Source organism: Macaca nemestrina, chromosome 16 (genome assembly GCF_043159975.1).
Source record: "Macaca nemestrina isolate mMacNem1 chromosome 16, mMacNem.hap1, whole genome shotgun sequence".
Classification (NCBI taxonomy): Eukaryota; Metazoa; Chordata; class Mammalia; order Primates; family Cercopithecidae; genus Macaca; species Macaca nemestrina.
Genome location: NC_092140.1, coordinates 60,196,552 through 60,218,490, shown reverse-complemented (window position 1 = coordinate 60,218,490; position 21,939 = coordinate 60,196,552).

Below are 21,939 nucleotides of genomic sequence, written 5' to 3'. Positions count from 1 at the left end.
CTCAAGAAGCCTTTCGCTAAGACAGTTCTTGTGCAAATGGCAAAGTGATATTTGGAAGCCCATAGTGGGCTATGGTGAAAAAGGAAATATCCTCAGATGAAATCTGGAAAGAAGCTTTCTGAGAAACTGCTTAGTGTTCTGTGAATTCATCTCACAGAGTTACATGTGTATTTCTTGGATATCTTTGCTAGCCTTATTACTGTGGAATCTGAGTAGAGATATTTCGGATCCCTTGGAAGACAATAGGGCCCAAGGACATATCCTCCGATAACAAAGAGAAAGAAGCTTTCTGAGAAACTTCTTTGTGTTCTGTGAAATCATCTCACACAGTTACAGCTTTCCCCTCAAGAAGCCTTTCGCTAAGACAGTTCTTGTGGAATTGGCAAAGTGATATTTGGAAGCCCATACAGGGCTATGGTGAAAAAGGAAATATCCTCAGATGAAATCTGGAAAGAAGCTTTCTGAGAAACTGCTTAGTGTTCTGTGAACTCATCTCACAGAGTTACATGTGTATTTCGTGGATCTCTTTGCTAGCCTTATTTCTGTGGAATCTGAGAACAGTAATTTCGGATCCCTTTGAAGACTATAGGGCCAAAGGAAATATCCTCCGATAACAAAGAGAAAGAAGCTTTCTGAGAAACTTCTTTGTGTTCTGTGAAATCATCTCACAGAGTTACAGCTTTCCCTTCAAGAAGCCTTTAGCTAAGACAGTTCTTGTGGAATTGGCAAAGTGATATTTGGAAGCCCATAGAGGGCTATGGTGAAAAAGGAAATATCCTCAGATGAAATCTGGAAAGAAGCTTTCTGAGAAACTGCTTAGTGTTCTGTGAATTCATCTCACAGAGTTACATGTGTATTTCTTGGATCTCTTTGCTAGCCTTATTTCTGTGGAATCTGAGTAGAGATATTTCGGATCCCTTAGAAGACAATAGGGCCCAAGGACATATCCTCCGATAACAAAGAGAAAGAAGCTTTCTGAGAAACTTCTTTGTGTTCTGTGAAATCATCTCACAGAGTTACAGCTTTCCCCTCAAGAAGCCTTTCGCTAAGACAGTTCTTGTGGAATTGGCAAAGTGATATTTGGAAGCCCATAGAGGGCTATGGTGAAAAAGGAAATATCCTCAGATGAAATCTGGAAAGAATCTTTCTGAGAAACTGCTTAGTGTTCTGTGAATTCATCTCACAGAGTTACATGTGTATTTCGTGGATCTCTTTGCTAGCCTTATTTCTGTGGAATCTGAGAACAGTTATTTCGGATCCCTTTGAAGACTATAGGGCCAAAGGAAATATCCTCCGATAACAAAGAGAAAGAAGCTTTCTGAGAAACTTCTTTGTGTTCTGTGAAATCATCTCACAGAGTTACAGCTTTCCCTTCAAGAAGCCTTTCGCTAAGACAGTTCTTGTGGAATTGGAAAAGTGATATTTGGAAGCCCATAGAGGGCTATGGTGAAAAAGGAAATATACTCAGATGAAATCTGGAAAGAAGCTTTCTGAGAAACTGCTTAGTGTTCTGTGAATTCATCTCACAGAGTTACATGTGTATTTCTTGGATCTCTTTGCTAGCCTTATTTCTGTGGAATCTGAGTAGAGATATTTCGGATCCCTTAGAAGACAATAGGGCCAAAGGACATATCCTCAGATAACAAAGAGAAAGAAGCTTTCTGAGTAACTTCTTTGTGTTCTGTGAAATCATCTCACAGAGTTACAGCTTTCCCCTCAAGAAGCCTTTTGCTAAGACAGTTCTTGTGGAATTGGCAAAGTGATATTTGGAAGCCCAAAGAGGGCTATGGTGAAAAAGGAAATATCTTCAGATGAAATCTGGAAAGAAGCTTTCTGAGAAACTGCTTAGTGTTCTGTGAATTCATCTCAGAGAGTTACATGTGTATTTCGTGGATCTCTTTGCTAGCCTTATTTCTGTGGAATCTGAGAACAGTTATTTCGGATCCCATTGAAGACTATAGGGCCAAAGGAAATATCCTCCGATAACAAAGAGAAAGAAGCTTTCTGAGAAACTTCTTTGTGTTCTGTGAAATCATCTCAGAGAGTTACAGCTTTTCCCTCAAGAAGCCTTTCGCTAAGACAGTTCTTGTGGAATTGGCAAAGTGATATTTGGAAGCCCATAGAGGGCTATGGTGAAAAAGGAAATATCCTCAGATGAAATCTGGAAAGAAGCTTTCTGAGAAACTGCTTAGTGTTCTGTGAATTCATCTCACAGAGTTACATGTGTATTTCGTGGATCTCTTTGCTAGCCTTATTTCTGTGGAATCTGAGAAGAGATATTTCGGATCCCTTTGAAGACTATAGGGCCACAGGAAATATCCTCCGATACCAAAGAGAAAGAAGCTTTCTGAGAAACTTCTTTGTGTTCTGTGAAATCATCTCACAGAGTTACAGCTTTCCCCTAAAGAAGCCTTTCGCTAAGACAGTTCTTGTGGAATTGGCAAAGTGATATTTGGAAGCCCATAGAGGGCTATGGTGAAAAAGGAAATATCCTCAGATGAAATCTGGAAAGAAGCTTTCTGAGAAACTGCTTAGTGTTCTGTGAATTCATCTCACAGAGTTACATGTGTATTTCGTGGATCTCTTTGCTAGCCTTATTTCTGTGGAATCTGAGAACAGTTATTTCGGATACCTTTGAAGACTATAGGGCCAAAGGAAATATCCTCCGATAACAAAGAGAAAGAAGCTTTCTGAGAAACTTCTTTGTGTTCTGTGAAATCATCTCACAGAGTTACAGCTTTCCCCTCAAGAAGCCTTTCGCTAAGACAGTTCTTGTGGAATTGGCAAAGTGATATTTGGAAGCCCATAGAGGGCTATGGTGAAAAAGGAAATATCCTCAGATGAAATCTGGAAAGAAGCTTTCTGAGAAACTGCTTAGTGTTCTGTGAATTCATCACACAGAGTTACATGTGTATTTCGGGGATCTCTTTGCTAGCCTTATTTCTGTGGAATCTGAGAACAGTTATTTCGGATCCCATTGAAGACTATAGGGCCAAAGGAAATATCCTCCGATAACAAAGAGAAAGAAGCTTTCTGAGAAACTTCTTTGTGTTCTGTGAAATCATCTCAGAGAGTTACAGCTTTTCACTCAAGAAGCCTTTCGCTAAGACAGTTCTTGTGGAATTGGCAAAGTGATATTTGGAAGCCCATAGAGGGCTATGGTGAAAAAGGAAATATCCTCAGATGAAATCTGGAAAGAAGCTTTCTGAGAAACTGCTTAGTGTTCTGTGAATTCATCTCACAGAGTTACATGTGTATTTCGTGGATCTCTTTGCTAGCCTTATTTCTGTGGAATCTGAGAACAGTAATTTCGGATCCCTTTGAAGACTATAGGGCCAAAGGAAATATCCTCCGATAACAAAGAGAAAGAAGCTTTCTGAGAAACTTCTTTGTGTTCTGTGAAATCATCTCACAGAGTTACAGCTTTCCCTTCAAGAAGCCTTTCGCTAAGACAGTTCTTGTGGAATTCGCAAAGTGATATTTGGAAGCCCATAGAGGGCTATGGTGAAAAAGGAAATATCCTCAGATGAAATCTGGAAAGAAGCTTTCTGAGAAACTGCTTAGTGTTCTGTGAATTCATCTCACAGTTACATGTGTATTTCTTGGATCTCTTTGCTAGCCTTATTTCTGTGGAATCTGAGTAGAGATATTTCGGATCCCTTAGAAGACAATAGGGCCCAAGGACATATCCTCCGATAACAAAGAGAAAGAAGCTTTCTGAGAAACTTCTTTGTGTTCTGTGAAATCATCTCACAGAGTTACAGCTTTCCCCTCAAGAAGCCTTTCGCTAAGACAGTTCTTGTGGAATTGGCAAAGTGATATTTGGAAGCCCATAGAGGGCTATGGTGAAAAAGGAAATATCCTCAGATGAAATCTGGAAAGAAGCTTTCTGAGAAACTGCTTAGTGTTCTGTGAATTCATCTCACAGAGTTACATGTGTATTTCTTGGATCTCTTTGCTAGCCTTATTTCTGAGGAATCTGAGAAGAGATATTTCGGATCCCTTAGAAGACAATAGGGCCAAAGGACATATCCTCAGATAACAAAGAGAAAGAAGCTTTCTGAGAAACTTCTTTGTGTTCTGTGAAATCATCTCACAGAGTTACAGCTTTCCCCTCAAGACGCCTTTCGCTAAGACAGTTCTTGTGCAAATGGCAAAGTGATATTTGGAAGCCCATAGTGGGCTATGGTGAAAAAGGAAATATCCTCAGATGAAATCTGGAAAGAAGCTTTCTGAGAAACTGCTTAGTGTTCTGTGAATTCATCTCACAGAGTTACATGTGTATTTCTTGGATCTCTTTGCTAGCCTTATTACTGTGGAATCTGAGTAGAGATATTTCGGATCCCTTGGAAGACAATAGGGCCCAAGGACATATCCTCCGATAACAAAGAGAAAGAAGCTTTCTGAGAAACTTCTTTGTGTTCTGTGAAATCATCTCACACAGTTACAGCTTTCCCCTCAAGAAGCCTTTCGCTAAGACAGTTCTTGTGGAATTGGCAAAGTGATATTTGGAAGCCCATAGAGGGCTATGGTGAAAAAGGAAATATCCTCAGATGAAATCTGGAAAGAAGCTTTCTGAGAAACTGCTTAGTGTTCTGTGAACTCATCTCACAGAGTTACATGTGTATTTCGTGGATCTCTTTGCTAGCCTTATTTCTGTGGAATCTGAGAACAGTAATTTCGGATCCCTTTGAAGACTATAGGGCCAAAGGAAATATCCTCCGATAACAAAGAGAAAGAAGCTTTCTGAGAAACTTCTTTGTGTTCTGTGAAATCATCTCACAGAGTTACAGCTTTCCCTTCAAGAAGCCTTTCGCTAAGACAGTTCTTGTGGAATTGGCAAAGTGATATTTGGAAGCCCATAGAGGGCTATGGTGAAAAAGGAAATATCCTCAGATGAAATCTGGAAAGAAGCTTTCTGAGAAACTGCTTAGTGTTCTGTGAATTCATCTCACAGAGTTACATGTGTATTTCTTGGATCTCTTTGCTAGCCTTATTTCTGTGGAATCTGAGTAGAGATATTTCGGATCCCTTAGAAGACAATAGGGCCCAAGGACATATCCTCCGATATCAAAGAGAAAGAAGCTTTCTGAGAAACTTCTTTGTGTTCTGTGAAATCATCTCACAGAGTTACAGCTTTCCCCTCAAGAAGCCTTTCGCTAAGACAGTTCTTGTGGAATTGGCAAAGTGATATTTGGAAGCCCATAGAGGGCTATGGTGAAAAAGGAAATATCCTCAGATGAAATCTGGAAAGAAGCTTTCTGAGAAACTGCTTAGTGTTCTGTGAATTCATCTCACAGAGTTACATGTGTATTTCGTGGATCTCTTTGCTAGCCTTATTTCTGTGGAATCTGAGAACAGTAATTTCGGATCCCTTTGAAGACTATAGGGCCAAAGAAAATATCCTCCGATAACAAAGAGAAAGAAGCTTTCTGAGAAACTTCTTTGTGTTCTGTGAAATCATCTCACAGAGTTACAGCTTTCCCTACAAGAAGCCTTTCGCTAAGACAGTTCTTGTGGAATTGGCAAAGTGATATTTGGAAGCCCATAGAGGGCTATGGTGAAAAAGGAAATATCCTCTGATGAAATCTGGAAAGAAGCTTTCTGAGAAACTGCTTAGTGTTCTGTGAATTCATCTCACAGAGGTACATGTGTATTTCTTGGATCTCTTTGCTAGCCTTATTTCTGTGGAATCTGAGTAGAGATATTTCGGATCCCTTAGAAGACAATAGGGCCCAAGGACATATCCTCCGATAACAAAGAGAAAGAAGCTTTCTGAGAAACTTCTTTGTGTTCTGTGAAATCATCTCACAGAGTTACAGCTTTCCCCTCAAGAAGCCTTTCGCTAAGACAGTTCTTGTGGAATTGGCAAAGTGATATTTGGAAGCCCATAGAGGGCTATGGTGAAAAAGGAAATATCCTCAGATGAAATCTGGAAAGAAGCTTTCTGAGAAACTGCTTAGTGTTCTGTGAATTCATCTCACAGAGTTACATGTGTATTTCGTGGATCTCTTTGCTAGCCTTATTTCTGTGGAATCTGAGAACAGTAATTTCGGATCCCTTTGAAGACTATAGGGCCAAAGGAAATATCCTCCGATAACAAAGAGAAAGAAGCTTTCTGAGAAACTTCTTTGTGTTCTGTGAAATCATCTCACAGAGTTACAGCTTTCCCTACAAGAAGCCTTTCGCTAAGACAGTTCTTGTGGAATTGGCAAAGTGATATTTGGAAGCCCATAGAGGGCTATGGTGAAAAAGGAAATATCCTCAGATGAAATCTGGAAAGAAGCTTTCTGAGAAACTGCTTAGTGTTCTGTGAATTCATCTCACAGAGTTACATGTGTATTTCGTGGATCTCTTTGCTAGCCTTATTTCTGTGGAATCTGAGAACAGTAATTTCGGATCCCTTTGAAGACTATAGGGCCAAAGGAAATATCCTCCGATAACAAAGAGAAAGAAGCTTTCTGAGAAACATCTTTGTGTTCTGTGAAATCATCTCACAGAGTTACAGCTTTCCCTTCAAGAAGCCTTTCGCTAAGACAGTTCTTGTGGAATTCGCAAAGTGATATTTGGAAGCCCATAGAGGGCTATGGTGAAAAAGGAAATATCCTCAGATGAAATCTGGAAAGAAGCTTTCTGAGAAACTGCTTAGTGTTCTGTGAATTCATCTCACAGTTACATGTGTATTTCTTGGATCTCTTTGCTAGCCTTATTTCTGTGGAATCTGAGTAGAGATATTTCGGATCCCTTAGAAGACAATAGGGCCCAAGGACATATCCTCCGATAACAAAGAGAAAGAAGCTTTCTGAGAAACTTCTTTGTGTTCTGTGAAATCATCTCACAGAGTTACAGCTTTCCCCTCAAGAAGCCTTTCGCTAAGACAGTTCTTCTGGAATTGGCAAAGTGATATTTGGAAGCCCATAGAGGGCTATGGTGAAAAAGGAAATATCCTCAGATGAAATCTGGAAAGAAGCTTTCTGAGAAACTGCTTAGTGTTCTGTGAATTCATCTCACAGAGTTACATGTGTATTTCTTGGATCTCTTTGCTAGCCTTATTTCTGAGGAATCTGAGAAGAGATATTTCGGATCCCTTAGAAGACAATAGGGCCAAAGGACATATCCTCAGATAACAAAGAGAAAGAAGCTTTCTGAGAAACTTCTTTGTGTTCTGTGAAATCATCTCACAGAGTTACAGCTTTCCCCTCAAGAAGCCTTTCGCTAAGACAGTTCTTGTGCAAATGGCAAAGTGATATTTGGAAGCCCATAGTGGGCTATGGTGAAAAAGGAAATATCCTCAGATGAAATCTGGAAAGAAGCTTTCTGAGAAACTGCTTAGTGTTCTGTGAATTCATCTCACAGAGTTACATGTGTATTTCTTGGATCTCTTTGCTAGCCTTATTACTGTGGAATCTGAGTAGAGATATTTCGGATCCCTTGGAAGACAATAGGGCCCAAGGACATATCCTCCGATAACAAAGAGAAAGAAGCTTTCTGAGAAACTTCTTTGTGTTCTGTGAAATCATCTCACACAGTTACAGCTTTCCCCTCAAGAAGCCTTTCGCTAAGACAGTTCTTGTGGAATTGGCAAAGTGATATTTGGAAGCCCATACAGGGCTATGGTGAAAAAGGAAATATCCTCAGATGAAATCTGGAAAGAAGCTTTCTGAGAAACTGCTTAGTGTTCTGTGAACTCATCTCACAGAGTTACATGTGTATTTCGTGGATCTCTTTGCTAGCCTTATTTCTGTGGAATCTGAGAACAGTAATTTCGGATCCCTTTGAAGACTATAGGGCCAAAGGAAATATCCTCCGATAACAAAGAGAAAGAAGCTTTCTGAGAAACTTCTTTGTGTTCTGTGAAATCATCTCACAGAGTTACAGCTTTCCCTTCAAGAAGCCTTTCGCTAAGACAGTTCTTGTGGAATTGGCAAAGTGATATTTGGAAGCCCATAGAGGGCTATGGTGAAAAAGGAAATATCCTCAGATGAAATCTGGAAAGAAGCTTTCTGAGAAACTGCTTAGTGTTCTGTGAATTCATCTCACAGAGTTACATGTGTATTTCTTGGATCTCTTTGCTAGCCTTATTTCTGTGGAATCTGAGTAGAGATATTTCGGATCCCTTAGAAGACAATAGGGCCCAAGGACATATCCTCCGATATCAAAGAGAAAGAAGCTTTCTGAGAAACTTCTTTGTGTTCTGTGAAATCATCTCACAGAGTTACAGCTTTCCCCTCAAGAAGCCTTTCGCTAAGACAGTTCTTGTGGAATTGGCAAAGTGATATTTGGAAGCCCATAGAGGGCTATGGTGAAAAAGGAAATATCCTCAGATGAAATCTGGAAAGAAGCTTTCTGAGAAACTGCTTAGTGTTCTGTGAATTCATCTCACAGAGTTACATGTGTATTTCGTGGATCTCTTTGCTAGCCTTATTTCTGTGGAATCTGAGAACAGTAATTTCGGATCCCTTTGAAGACTATAGGGCCAAAGAAAATATCCTCCGATAACAAAGAGAAAGAAGCTTTCTGAGAAACTTCTTTGTGTTCTGTGAAATCATCTCACAGAGTTACAGCTTTCCCTACAAGAAGCCTTTCGCTAAGACAGTTCTTGTGGAATTGGCAAAGTGATATTTGGAAGCCCATAGAGGGCTATGGTGAAAAAGGAAATATCCTCTGATGAAATCTGGAAAGAAGCTTTCTGAGAAACTGCTTAGTGTTCTGTGAATTCATCTCACAGAGGTACATGTGTATTTCTTGGATCTCTTTGCTAGCCTTATTTCTGTGGAATCTGAGTAGAGATATTTCGGATCCCTTAGAAGACAATAGGGCCCAAGGACATATCCTCCGATAACAAAGAGAAAGAAGCTTTCTGAGAAACTTCTTTGTGTTCTGTGAAATCATCTCACAGAGTTACAGCTTTCCCCTCAAGAAGCCTTTCGCTAAGACAGTTCTTGTGGAATTGGCAAAGTGATATTTGGAAGCCCATAGAGGGCTATGGTGAAAAAGGAAATATCCTCAGATGAAATCTGGAAAGAAGCTTTCTGAGAAACTGCTTAGTGTTCTGTGAATTCATCTCACAGAGTTACATGTGTATTTCGTGGATCTCTTTGCTAGCCTTATTTCTGTGGAATCTGAGAACAGTAATTTCGGATCCCTTTGAAGACTATAGGGCCAAAGGAAATATCCTCCGATAACAAAGAGAAAGAAGCTTTCTGAGAAACTTCTTTGTGTTCTGTGAAATCATCTCACAGAGTTACAGCTTTCCCTACAAGAAGCCTTTCGCTAAGACAGTTCTTGTGGAATTGGCAAAGTGATATTTGGAAGCCCATAGAGGGCTATGGTGAAAAAGGAAATATCCTCAGATGAAATCTGGAAAGAAGCTTTCTGAGAAACTGCTTAGTGTTCTGTGAATTCATCTCACAGAGTTACATGTGTATTTCGTGGATCTCTTTGCTAGCCTTATTTCTGTGGAATCTGAGAACAGTAATTTCGGATCCCTTTGAAGACTATAGGGCCAAAGGAAATATCCTCCGATAACAAAGAGAAAGAAGCTTTCTGAGAAACATCTTTGTGTTCTGTGAAATCATCTCACAGAGTTACAGCTTTCCCTTCAAGAAGCCTTTCGCTAAGACAGTTCTTGTGGAATTCGCAAAGTGATATTTGGAAGCCCATAGAGGGCTATGGTGAAAAAGGAAATATCCTCAGATGAAATCTGGAAAGAAGCTTTCTGAGAAACTGCTTAGTGTTCTGTGAATTCATCTCACAGTTACATGTGTATTTCTTGGATCTCTTTGCTAGCCTTATTTCTGTGGAATCTGAGTAGAGATATTTCGGATCCCTTAGAAGACAATAGGGCCCAAGGACATATCCTCCGATAACAAAGAGAAAGAAGCTTTCTGAGAAACTTCTTTGTGTTCTGTGAAATCATCTCACAGAGTTACAGCTTTCCCCTCAAGAAGCCTTTCGCTAAGACAGTTCTTCTGGAATTGGCAAAGTGATATTTGGAAGCCCATAGAGGGCTATGGTGAAAAAGGAAATATCCTCAGATGAAATCTGGAAAGAAGCTTTCTGAGAAACTGCTTAGTGTTCTGTGAATTCATCTCACAGAGTTACATGTGTATTTCTTGGATCTCTTTGCTAGCCTTATTTCTGAGGAATCTGAGAAGAGATATTTCGGATCCCTTAGAAGACAATAGGGCCAAAGGACATATCCTCAGATAACAAAGAGAAAGAAGCTTTCTGAGAAACTTCTTTGTGTTCTGTGAAATCATCTCACAGAGTTACAGCTTTCCCCTCAAGAAGCCTTTCGCTAAGACAGTTCTTGTGCAAATGGCAAAGTGATATTTGGAAGCCCATAGTGGGCTATGGTGAAAAAGGAAATATCCTCAGATGAAATCTGGAAAGAAGCTTTCTGAGAAACTGCTTAGTGTTCTGTGAATTCATCTCACAGAGTTACATGTGTATTTCTTGGATCTCTTTGCTAGCCTTATTACTGTGGAATCTGAGTAGAGATATTTCGGATCCCTTGGAAGACAATAGGGCCCAAGGACATATCCTCCGATAACAAAGAGAAAGAAGCTTTCTGAGAAACTTCTTTGTGTTCTGTGAAATCATCTCACACAGTTACAGCTTTCCCCTCAAGAAGCCTTTCGCTAAGACAGTTCTTGTGGAATTGGCAAAGTGATATTTGGAAGCCCATACAGGGCTATGGTGAAAAAGGAAATATCCTCAGATGAAATCTGGAAAGAAGCTTTCTGAGAAACTGCTTAGTGTTCTGTGAACTCATCTCACAGAGTTACATGTGTATTTCGTGGATCTCTTTGCTAGCCTTATTTCTGTGGAATCTGAGAACAGTAATTTCGGATCCCTTTGAAGACTATAGGGCCAAAGGAAATATCCTCCGATAACAAAGAGAAAGAAGCTTTCTGAGAAACTTCTTTGTGTTCTGTGAAATCATCTCACAGAGTTACAGCTTTCCCTTCAAGAAGCCTTTCGCTAAGACAGTTCTTGTGGAATTGGCAAAGTGATATTTGGAAGCCCATAGAGGGCTATGGTGAAAAAGGAAATATCCTCAGATGAAATCTGGAAAGAAGCTTTCTGAGAAACTGCTTAGTGTTCTGTGAATTCATCTCACAGAGTTACATGTGTATTTCTTGGATCTCTTTGCTAGCCTTATTTCTGTGGAATCTGAGTAGAGATATTTCGGATCCCTTAGAAGACAATAGGGCCCAAGGACATATCCTCCGATATCAAAGAGAAAGAAGCTTTCTGAGAAACTTCTTTGTGTTCTGTGAAATCATCTCACAGAGTTACAGCTTTCCCCTCAAGAAGCCTTTCGCTAAGACAGTTCTTGTGGAATTGGCAAAGTGATATTTGGAAGCCCATAGAGGGCTATGGTGAAAAAGGAAATATCCTCAGATGAAATCTGGAAAGAAGCTTTCTGAGAAACTGCTTAGTGTTCTGTGAATTCATCTCACAGAGTTACATGTGTATTTCGTGGATCTCTTTGCTAGCCTTATTTCTGTGGAATCTGAGAACAGTAATTTCGGATACCTTTGAAGACTATAGGGCCAAAGAAAATATCCTCCGATAACAAAGAGAAAGAAGCTTTCTGAGAAACTTCTTTGTGTTCTGTGAAATCATCTCACAGAGTTACAGCTTTCCCTACAAGAAGCCTTTCGCTAAGACAGTTCTTGTGGAATTGGCAAAGTGATATTTGGAAGCCCATAGAGGGCTATGGTGAAAAAGGAAATATCCTCTGATGAAATCTGGAAAGAAGCTTTCTGAGAAACTGCTTAGTGTTCTGTGAATTCATCTCACAGAGGTACATGTGTATTTCTTGGATCTCTTTGCTAGCCTTATTTCTGTGGAATCTGAGTAGAGATATTTCGGATCCCTTAGAAGACAATAGGGCCCAAGGACATATCCTCCGATAACAAAGAGAAAGAAGCTTTCTGAGAAACTTCTTTGTGTTCTGTGAAATCATCTCACAGAGTTACAGCTTTCCCCTCAAGAAGCCTTTCGCTAAGACAGTTCTTGTGGAATTGGCAAAGTGATATTTGGAAGCCCATAGAGGGCTATGGTGAAAAAGGAAATATCCTCAGATGAAATCTGGAAAGAAGCTTTCTGAGAAACTGCTTAGTGTTCTGTGAATTCATCTCACAGAGTTACATGTATATTTCGTGGATCTCTTTGCTAGCCTTATTTCTGTGGAATCTGAGAACAGTAATTTCGGATCCCTTTGAAGACTATAGGGCCAAAGGAAATATCCTCCGATAACAAAGAGAAAGAAGCTTTCTGAGAAACTTCTTTGTGTTCTGTGAAATCATCTCACAGAGTTACAGCTTTCCCTACAAGAAGCCTTTCGCTAAGACAGTTCTTGTGGAATTGGCAAAGTGATATTTGGAAGCCCATAGAGGGCTATGGTGAAAAAGGAAATATCCTCAGATGAAATCTGGAAAGAAGCTTTCTGAGAAACTGCTTAGTGTTCTGTGAATTCATCTCACAGAGTTACATGTGTATTTCTTGGATCTCTTTGCTAGCCTTATTTCTGTGGAATCTGAGTAGAGATATTTCGGATCCCTTAGAAGACAATAGGGCCAAAGGACATATCCTCAGATAACAAAGAGAAAGAAGCTTTCTGAGAAACTTCTTTGCGTTCTGTGAAATCATCTCACAGAGTTACAGCTTTCCCCTCAAGAAGCCTTTTGCTAAGACAGTTCTTGTGGAATTGGCAAAGTGATATTTGGAAGCCCAAAGAGGGCTATGGTGAAAAAGGAAATATCTTCAGATGAAATCTGGAAAGAAGCTTTCTGAGAAACTGCTTAGTGTTCTGTGAATTCATCTCACAGAGTTACATGTGTATTTCGTGGATCTATTTGCTAGCCTTATTTCTGTGGAATCTGAGAACAGTTATTTCGGATCCATTTGAAGACTATAGGGCCAAAGGAAATATCCTCCGATAACAAAGAGAAAGAAGCTTTCTGAGAAACTTCTTTGTGTTCTGTGAAATCATCTCAGAGAGTTACAGCTTTTCCCTCAAGAAGCCTTTCGCTAAGACAGTTCTTGTGGAATTGGCAAAGTGATATTTGGAAGCCCATAGAGGGCTATGGTGAAAAAGGAAATATCCTCAGATGAAATCTGGAAAGAAGCTTTCTGAGAAACTGCTTAGTGTTCTGTGAATTCATCTCACAGAGTTACATGTGTATTTCGTGGATCTCTTTGCTAGCCTTATTTCTGTGGAATCTGAGAAGAGATATTTCGGATCCCTTTGAAGACTATAGGGCCACAGGAAATATCCTCCGATACCAAAGAGAAAGAAGCTTTCTGAGAAACTTCCTTGTGTTCTGTGAAATCATCTCACAGAGTTACAGCTTTCCCCTAAAGAAGCCTTTCGCTAAGACAGTTCTTGTGGAATTGGCAAAGTGATATTTGGAAGCCCATAGAGGGCTATGGTGAAAAAGGAAATATCCTCAGATGAAATCTGGAAAGAAGCTTTCTGAGAAACTGCTTAGTGTTCTGTGAATTCATCTCACAGAGTTACATGTGTATTTCGTGGATCTCTTTGCTAGCCTTATTTCTGTGGAATCTGAGAACAGTTATTTCGGATCCCTTTGAAGACTATAGGGCCAAAGGAAATATCCTCCGATAACAAAGAGAAAGAAGCTTTCTGAGAAACTTCTTTGTGTTCTGTGAAATCATCTCACAGAGTTACAGCTTTCCCCTCAAGAAGCCTTTCGCTAAGAAAGTTCTTGTGGAATTGGCAAAGTGATATTTGGAAGCCCATAGAGGGCTATGGTGAAAAAGGAAATATCCTCAGATGAAATCTGGAAAGAAGCTTTCTGAGAAACTGCTTAGTGTTCTGTGAATTCATCACACAGAGTTACATGTGTATTTCGGGGATCTCTTTGCTAGCCTTATTTCTGTGGAATCTGAGAACAGTTATTTCGGATCCCATTGAAGACTATAGGGCCAAAGGAAATATCCTCCGATAACAAAGAGAAAGAAGCTTTCTGAGAAACTTCTTTGTGTTCTGTGAAATCATCTCAGAGAGTTACAGCTTTTCACTCAAGAAGCCTTTCGCTAAGACAGTTCTTGTGGAATTGGCAAAGTGATATTTGGAAGCCCATAGAGGGCTATGGTGAAAAAGGAAATATCCTCAGATGAAATCTGGAAAGAAGCTTTCTGAGAAACTGCTTAGTGTTCTGTGAATTCATCTCACAGAGTTACATGTGTATTTCGTGGATCTCTTTGCTAGCCTTATTTCTGTGGAATCTGAGAACAGTAATTTCGGATCCCTTTGAAGACTATAGGGCCAAAGGAAATATCCTCCGATAACAAAGAGAAAGAAGCTTTCTGAGAAACTTCTTTGTGTTCTGTGAAATCATCTCACAGAGTTACAGCTTTCCCTTCAAGAAGCCTTTCGCTAAGACAGTTCTTGTGGAATTCGCAAAGTGATATTTGGAAGCCCATAGAGGGCTATGGTGAAAAAGGAAATATCCTCAGATGAAATCTGGAAAGAAGCTTTCTGAGAAACTGCTTAGTGTTCTGTGAATTCATCTCACAGTTACATGTGTATTTCTTGGATCTCTTTGCTAGCCTTATTTCTGTGGAATCTGAGTAGAGATATTTCGGATCCCTTAGAAGACAATAGGGCCCAAGGACATATCCTCCGATAACAAAGAGAAAGAAGCTTTCTGAGAAACTTCTTTGTGTTCTGTGAAATCATCTCACAGAGTTACAGCTTTCCCCTCAAGAAGCCTTTCGCTAAGACAGTTCTTGTGGAATTGGCAAAGTGATATTTGGAAGCCCATAGAGGGCTATGGTGAAAAAGGAAATATCCTCAGATGAAATCTGGAAAGAAGCTTTCTGAGAAACTGCTTAGTGTTCTGTGAATTCATCTCACAGAGTTACATGTGTATTTCTTGGATCTCTTTGCTAGCCTTATTTCTGAGGAATCTGAGAAGAGATATTTCGGATCCCTTAGAAGACAATAGGGCCAAAGGACATATCCTCAGATAACAAAGAGAAAGAAGCTTTCTGAGAAACTTCTTTGTGTTCTGTGAAATCATCTCACAGAGTTACAGCTTTCCCCTCAAGAAGCCTTTCGCTAAGACAGTTCTTGTGCAAATGGCAAAGTGATATTTGGAAGCCCATAGAGGGCTATGGTGAAAAAGGAAATATCCTCAGATGAAATCTGGAAAGAAGCTTTCTGAGAAACTGCTTAGTGTTCTGTGAATTCATCTCACAGAGTTACATGTGTATTTCTTGGATCTCTTTGCTAGCCTTATTACTGTGGAATCTGAGTAGAGATATTTCGGATCCCTTGGAAGACAATAGGGCCCAAGGACATATCCTCCGATAACAAAGAGAAAGAAGCTTTCTGAGAAACTTCTTTGTGTTCTGTGAAATCATCTCACACAGTTACAGCTTTCCCCTCAAGAAGCCTTTCGCTAAGACAGTTCTTGTGGAATTGGCAAAGAGATATTTGGAAGCCCATACAGGGCTATGGTGAAAAAGGAAATATCCTCAGATGAAATCTGGAAAGAAGCTTTCTGAGAAACTGCTTAGTGTTCTGTGAACTCATCTCACAGAGTTACATGTGTATTTCGTGGATCTCTTTGCTAGCCTTATTTCTGTGGAATCTGAGAACAGTAATTTCGGATCCCTTTGAAGACTATAGGGCCAAAGGAAATATCCTCCGATAACAAAGAGAAAGAAGCTTTCTGAGAAACTTCTTTGTGTTCTGTGAAATCATCTCACAGAGTTACAGCTTTCTCTTCAAGAAGCCTTTCGCTAAGACAGTTCTTGTGGAATTGGCAAAGTGATATTTGGAAGCCCATAGAGGGCTATGGTGAAAAAGGAAATATCCTCAGATGAAATCTGGAAAGAAGCTTTCTGAGAAACTGCTTAGTGTTCTGTGAATTCATCTCACAGAGTTACATGTGTATTTCTTGGATCTCTTTGCTAGCCTTATTTCTGTGGAATCTGAGTAGAGATATTTCGGATCCCTTAGAAGACAATAGGGCCCAAGGACATATCCTCCGATAACAAAGAGAAAGAAGCTTTCTGAGAAACTTCTTTGTGTTCTGTGAAATCATCTCACAGAGTTACAGCTTTCCCCTCAAGAAGCCTTTCGCTAAGACAGTTCTTGTGGAATTGGCAAAGTGATATTTGGAAGCCCATAGAGGGCTATGGTGAAAAAGGAAATATCCTCAGATGAAATCTGGAAAGAAGCTTTCTGAGAAACTGCTTAGTGTTCTGTGAATTCATCTCACAGAGTTACATGTGTATTTCGTGGATCTCTTTGCTAGCCTTATTTCTGTGGAATCTGAGAACAGTAATTTCGGATCCCTTTGAAGACTATAGGGCCAAAGAAAATATCCTCCGATAACAAAGAGAAAGAAGCTTTCTGAGAAACTTCTTTGTGTTCTGTGAAATCATCTCACAGAGTTACAGCTTTCCCTACAAGAAGCCTTTCGCTAAGACAGTTCTTGTGGAATTGGCAAAGTGATATTTGGAAGCCCATAGAGGGCTATGGTGAAAAAGGAAATATCCTCTGATGAAATCTGGAAAGAAGCTTTCTGAGAAACTGCTTAGTGTTCTGTGAATTCATCTCACAGATGTACATGTGTATTTCTTGGATCTCTTTGCTAGCCTTATTTCTGTGGAATCTGAGTAGAGATATTTCGGATCCCTTAGAAGACAATAGGGCCCAAGGACATATCCACCGATAACAAAGAGAAAGAAGCTTTCTGAGAAACTTCTTTGTGTTCTGTGAAATCATCTCACAGAGTTACAGCTTTCCCCTCAAGAAGCCTTTCGCTAAGACAGTTCTTGTGGAATTGGCAAAGTGATATTTGGAAGCCCATAGAGGGCTATGGTGAAAAAGGAAATATCCTCAGATGAAATCTGGAAAGAAGCTTTCTGAGAAACTGCTTAGTGTTCTGTGAATTCATGTCACAGAGTTACATGTGTATTTCGTGGATCTCTTTGCTAGCCTTATTTCTGTGGAATCTGAGAACAGTAATTTCGGATCCCTTTGAAGACTATAGGGCCAAAGGAAATATCCTCCGATAACAAAGAGAAAGAAGCTTTCTGAGAAACTTCTTTGTGTTCTGTGAAATCATCTCACAGAGTTACAGCTTTCCCTACAAGAAGCCTTTCGCTAAGACAGTTCTTGTGGAATTGGCAAAGTGATATTTGGAAGCCCATAGAGGGCTATGGTGAAAAAGGAAATATCCTCAGATGAAATCTGGAAAGAAGCTTTCTGAGAAACTGCTTAGTGTTCTGTGAATTCATCTCACAGAGTTACATGTGTATTTCTTGGATCTCTTTGCTAGCCTTATTTCTGTGGAATCTGAGTAGAGATATTTCGGATCCCTTAGAAGACAATAGGGCCCAAGGACATATCCTCCGATAACAAAGAGAAAGAAGCTTTCTGAGAAACTTCTTGGTGTTCTGTGAAATCATCTCACAGAGTTACAGCTTTCCCCTCAAGAAGCCTTTCGCTAAGACAGTTCTTGTGGAATTGGCAAAGTGATATTTGGAAGCCCATAGAGGGCTATGGTGAAAAAGGAAATATCCTCAGATGAAATCTGGAAAGAAGCTTTCTGAGAAACTGCTTAGTGTTCTGTGAATTCATCTCACAGAGTTACATGTGTATTTCGTGGATCTCTTTGCTAGCCTTATTTCTGTGGAATCTGAGAACAGTAATTTCGGATCCCTTTGAAGACTATAGGGCCAAAGGAAATATCCTCCGATAACAAAGAGAAAGAAGCTTTCTGAGAAACTTCTTTGTGTTCTGTGAAATCATCTCACAGAGTTACAGCTTTCCCTAGAAGAAGCCTTTCGCTAAGACAGTTCTTGTGGAATTGGCAAAGTGATATTTGGAAGCCCATAGAGGGCTATGGTGAAAAAGGAAATATCCTCAGATGAAATCTGGAAAGAAGCTTTCTGAGAAACTGCTTAGTGTTCTGTGAATTCATCTCACAGAGTTACATGTGTATTTCTTGGATCTCTTTGCTAGCATTATTTCTGTGGAATCTGAGTAGAGATATTTCGGATCCCTTAGAAGACAATAGGGCCAAAGGACATATCCTCAGATAACAAAGAGAAAGAAGCTTTCTGAGAAACTTCTTTGTGTTCTCTGAAATCATCTCACAGAGTTACAGCTTTCCCCTCAAGAAGCCTTTTGCTAAGACAGTTCTTGTGGAATTGGCAAAGTGATATTTGGAAGCCCATAGAGGGCTATGGTGAAAAAGGAAATATCCTCAGATGAAATCTGGAAAGAAGCTTTCTGAGAAACTGCTTAGTGTTCTGTGAATTCATCTCACAGAGTTACATGTGTATTTCGTGGATCTCTTTGCTAGCCTTATTTCTGTGGAATCTGAGAAGAGATATTTCGGATTCCTTTGAATACTATAGGGCCACAGGAAATATCCTCCGATACCAAAGAGAAAGAAGCTTTCTGAGAAACTTCTTTGTGTTCTGTGAAATCATCTCACAGAGTTACAGCTTTCCCCTAAAGAAGCCTTTCGCTAAGACAGTTCTTGTGGAATTGGCAAAGTGATATTTGGAAGCCCATAGAGGGCTATGGTGAAAAAGGAAATATCCTCAGATGAAATCTGGAAAGAAGCTTTCTGAGAAACTGCTTAGTGTTCTGTGAATTCATCTCACAGAGTTACATGTGTATTTCGTGGATCTCTTTGCTAGCCTTATTTCTGTGGAATCTGAGAACAGTTATTTCGGATCCCTTTGAAGACTATAGGGCCGAAGGAAATATCCTCCGATAACAAAGAGAAAGAAGCTTTCTGAGAAACTTCTTTGTGTTCTGTGAAATCATCTCACAGAGTTACAGCTTTCCCCTCAAGAAGCCTTTCGCTAAGACAGTTCTTGTGGAATTGGCAAAGTGATATTTGGAAGCCCATAGAGGGCTATGGTGAAAAAGGAAATATCTTTAGATGAAATCTGGAAAGAAGCTTTCTGAGAAACTGCTTAGTGTTCTGTGAATTCATCTCACAGTTACATGTGTATTTCTTGGATCTCTTTGCTAGCCTTATTTCTGTGGAATCTGAGTAGAGATATTTCGGATCCCTTAGAAGACAATAGGGCCCAAGGACATATCCTCCGATAACAAAGAGAAAGAAGCTTTCTGAGAAACTTCTTTGTGTTCTGTGAAATCATCTCACAGAGTTACAGCTTTCCCCTCAAGAAGCCTTTCGCTAAGACAGTTCTTGTGGAATTGGCAAAGTGATATTTGGAAGCCCATAGAGGGCTATGGTGAAAAAGGAAATATCCTCAGATGAAATCTGGAAAGAAGCTTTCTGAGAAACTGCTTAGTGTTCTGTGAATTCATCTCACAGAGTTACATGTGTATTTCTTGGATCTCTTTGCTAGCCTTATTTCTGAGGAATCTGAGAAGAGATATTTCGGATCCCTTAGAAGACAATAGGGCCAAAGGACATATCCTCAGATAATAAAGAGAAAGAAGCTTTCTGAGAAACTTCTTTGTGTTCTGTGAAATCATCTCACAGAGTTACAGCTTTCCCCTCAAGAAGCCTTTCGCTAAGACAGTTCTTGTGCAAATGGCAAAGTGATATTTGGAAGTCCATAGAGGGCTATGGTGAAAAAGGAAATATCCTCAGATGAAATCTGGAAAGAAGCTTTCTGAGAAACTGCTTAGTGTTCTGTGAATTCATCTCACAGAGTTACATGTGTATTTCTTGGATCTCTTTGCTAGCCTTATTACTGTGGAATCTGAGTAGAGATATTTCGGATCCCTTGGAAGACAATAGGGCCCAAGGACATATCCTCCGATAACAAAGAGAAAGAAGCTTTCTGAGAAACTTCTTTGTGTTCTGTGAAATCATCTCACACAGTTACAGCTTTCCCCTCAAGAAGCCTTTCGCTAAGACAGTTCTTGTGGAATTGGCAAAGTGATATTTGGAAGCCCATACAGGGCTATGGTGAAAAAGGAAATATCCTCAGATGAAATCTGGAAAGAAGCTTTCTGAGAAACTGCTTAGTGTTCTGTGAACTCATCTCACAGAGTTACATGTGTATTTCGTGGATCTCTTTGCTAGCCTTATTTCTGTGGAATCTGAGAACAGTAATTTCGGATCCCTTTGAAGACTATAGGGCCAAAGGAAATATCCTCCGATAACAAAGAGAAAGAAGCTTTCTGAGAAACTTCTTTGTGTTCTGTGAAATCATCTCACAGAGTTACAGCTTTCCCTTCAAGAAGCCTTTCGCTAAGACAGTTCTTGTGGAATTGGCAAAGTGATATTTGGAAGCCCATAGAGGGCTATGGTGAAAAAGGAAATATCCTCAGATGAAATCTGGAATGAAGCTTTCTGAGAAACTGCTTAGTGTTCTGTGAATTCATCTCACAGAGTTACATGTGTATTTCGTGGATCTCTTTGCTAGCCTTATTTCTGTGGAATCTGAGTAGAGATATTTCGGATCCCTTAGAAGACAATAGGGCCCAAGGACATATCCTCCGATAACAAAGAGAAAGAAGCTTTCTGAGAAACTTCTTTGTGTTCTGTGAAATCATCTCACAGAGTTACAGCTTTCCCCTCAAGAAGCCTTTCGCTAAGACAGTTCTTGTGGAATTGGCAAAGTGATATTTGGAAGCCCATAGAGGGCTATGGTGAAAAAGGAAATATCCTCAGATGAAATCTGGAAAGAAGCTTTCTGAGAAACTGCTTAGTGTTCTGTGAATTCATCTCACAGAGTTACATGTGTATTTCGTGGATCTCTTTGCTAGCCTTATTTCTGTGGAATCTGAGAACAGTAATTTCGGATCCCTTTGAAGACTATAGGGCCAAAGAAAATATCCTCCGATAACAAAGAGAAAGAAGCTTTCTGAGAAACTTCTTTGTGTTCTGTGAAATCATCTCACAGAGTTACAGCTTTCCCTACAAGAAGCCTTTCGCTAAGACAGTTCTTGTGGAATTGGCAAAGTGATATTTGGAAGCCCATAGAGGGCTATGGTGAAAAAGGAAATATCCTCTGATGAAATCTGGAAAGAAGCTTTCTGAGAAACTGCTTAGTGTTCTGTGAATTCATCTCACAGAGGTACATGTGTATTTCTTGGATCTCTTTGCTAGCCTTATTTCTGTGGAATCTGAGTAGAGATATTTCGGATCCCTTAGAAGACAATAGGGCCCAAGGACATATCCTCCGATAACAAAGAGAAAGAAGCTTTCTGAGAAACTTCTTTGTGTTCTGTGAAATCATCTCACAGAGTTACAGCTTTCCCCTCAAGAAGCCTTTCGCTAAGACAGTTCTTGTGGAATTGGCAAAGTGATATTTGGAAGCCCATAGAGGGCTATGGTGAAAAAGGAAATATCCTCAGATGAAATCTGGAAAGAAGCTTTCTGAGAAACTGCTTAGTGTTCTGTGAATTCATCTCACAGAGTTACATGTGTATTTCGTGGATCTCTTTGCTAGCCTTATTTCTGTGGAATCTGAGAACAGTAATTTCGGATCCCTTTGAAGACTATAGGGCCAAAGGAAATATCCTCCGATAACAAAGAGAAAGAAGCTTTCTGAGAAACTTCTTTGTGTTCTGTGAAATCATCTCACAGAGTTACAGCTTTCCCTACAAGAAGCCTTTCGCTAAGACAGTTCTTGTGGAATTGGCAAAGTGATATTTGGAAGCCCATAGAGGGCTATGGTGAAAAAGGAAATATCCTCAGATGAAATCTGGAAAGAAGCTTTCTGAGAAACTGCTTAGTGTTCTGTGAATTCATCTCACAGAGTTACATGTGTATTTCTTGGATCTCTTTGCTAGCCTTATTTCTGTGGAATCTGAGTAGAGATATTTCGGATCCCTTAGAAGACAATAGGGCCCAAGGACATATCCTCCGATAACAAAGAGAAAGAAGCTTTCTGAGAAACTTCTTGGTGTTCTGTGAAATCATCTCACAGAGTTACAGCTTT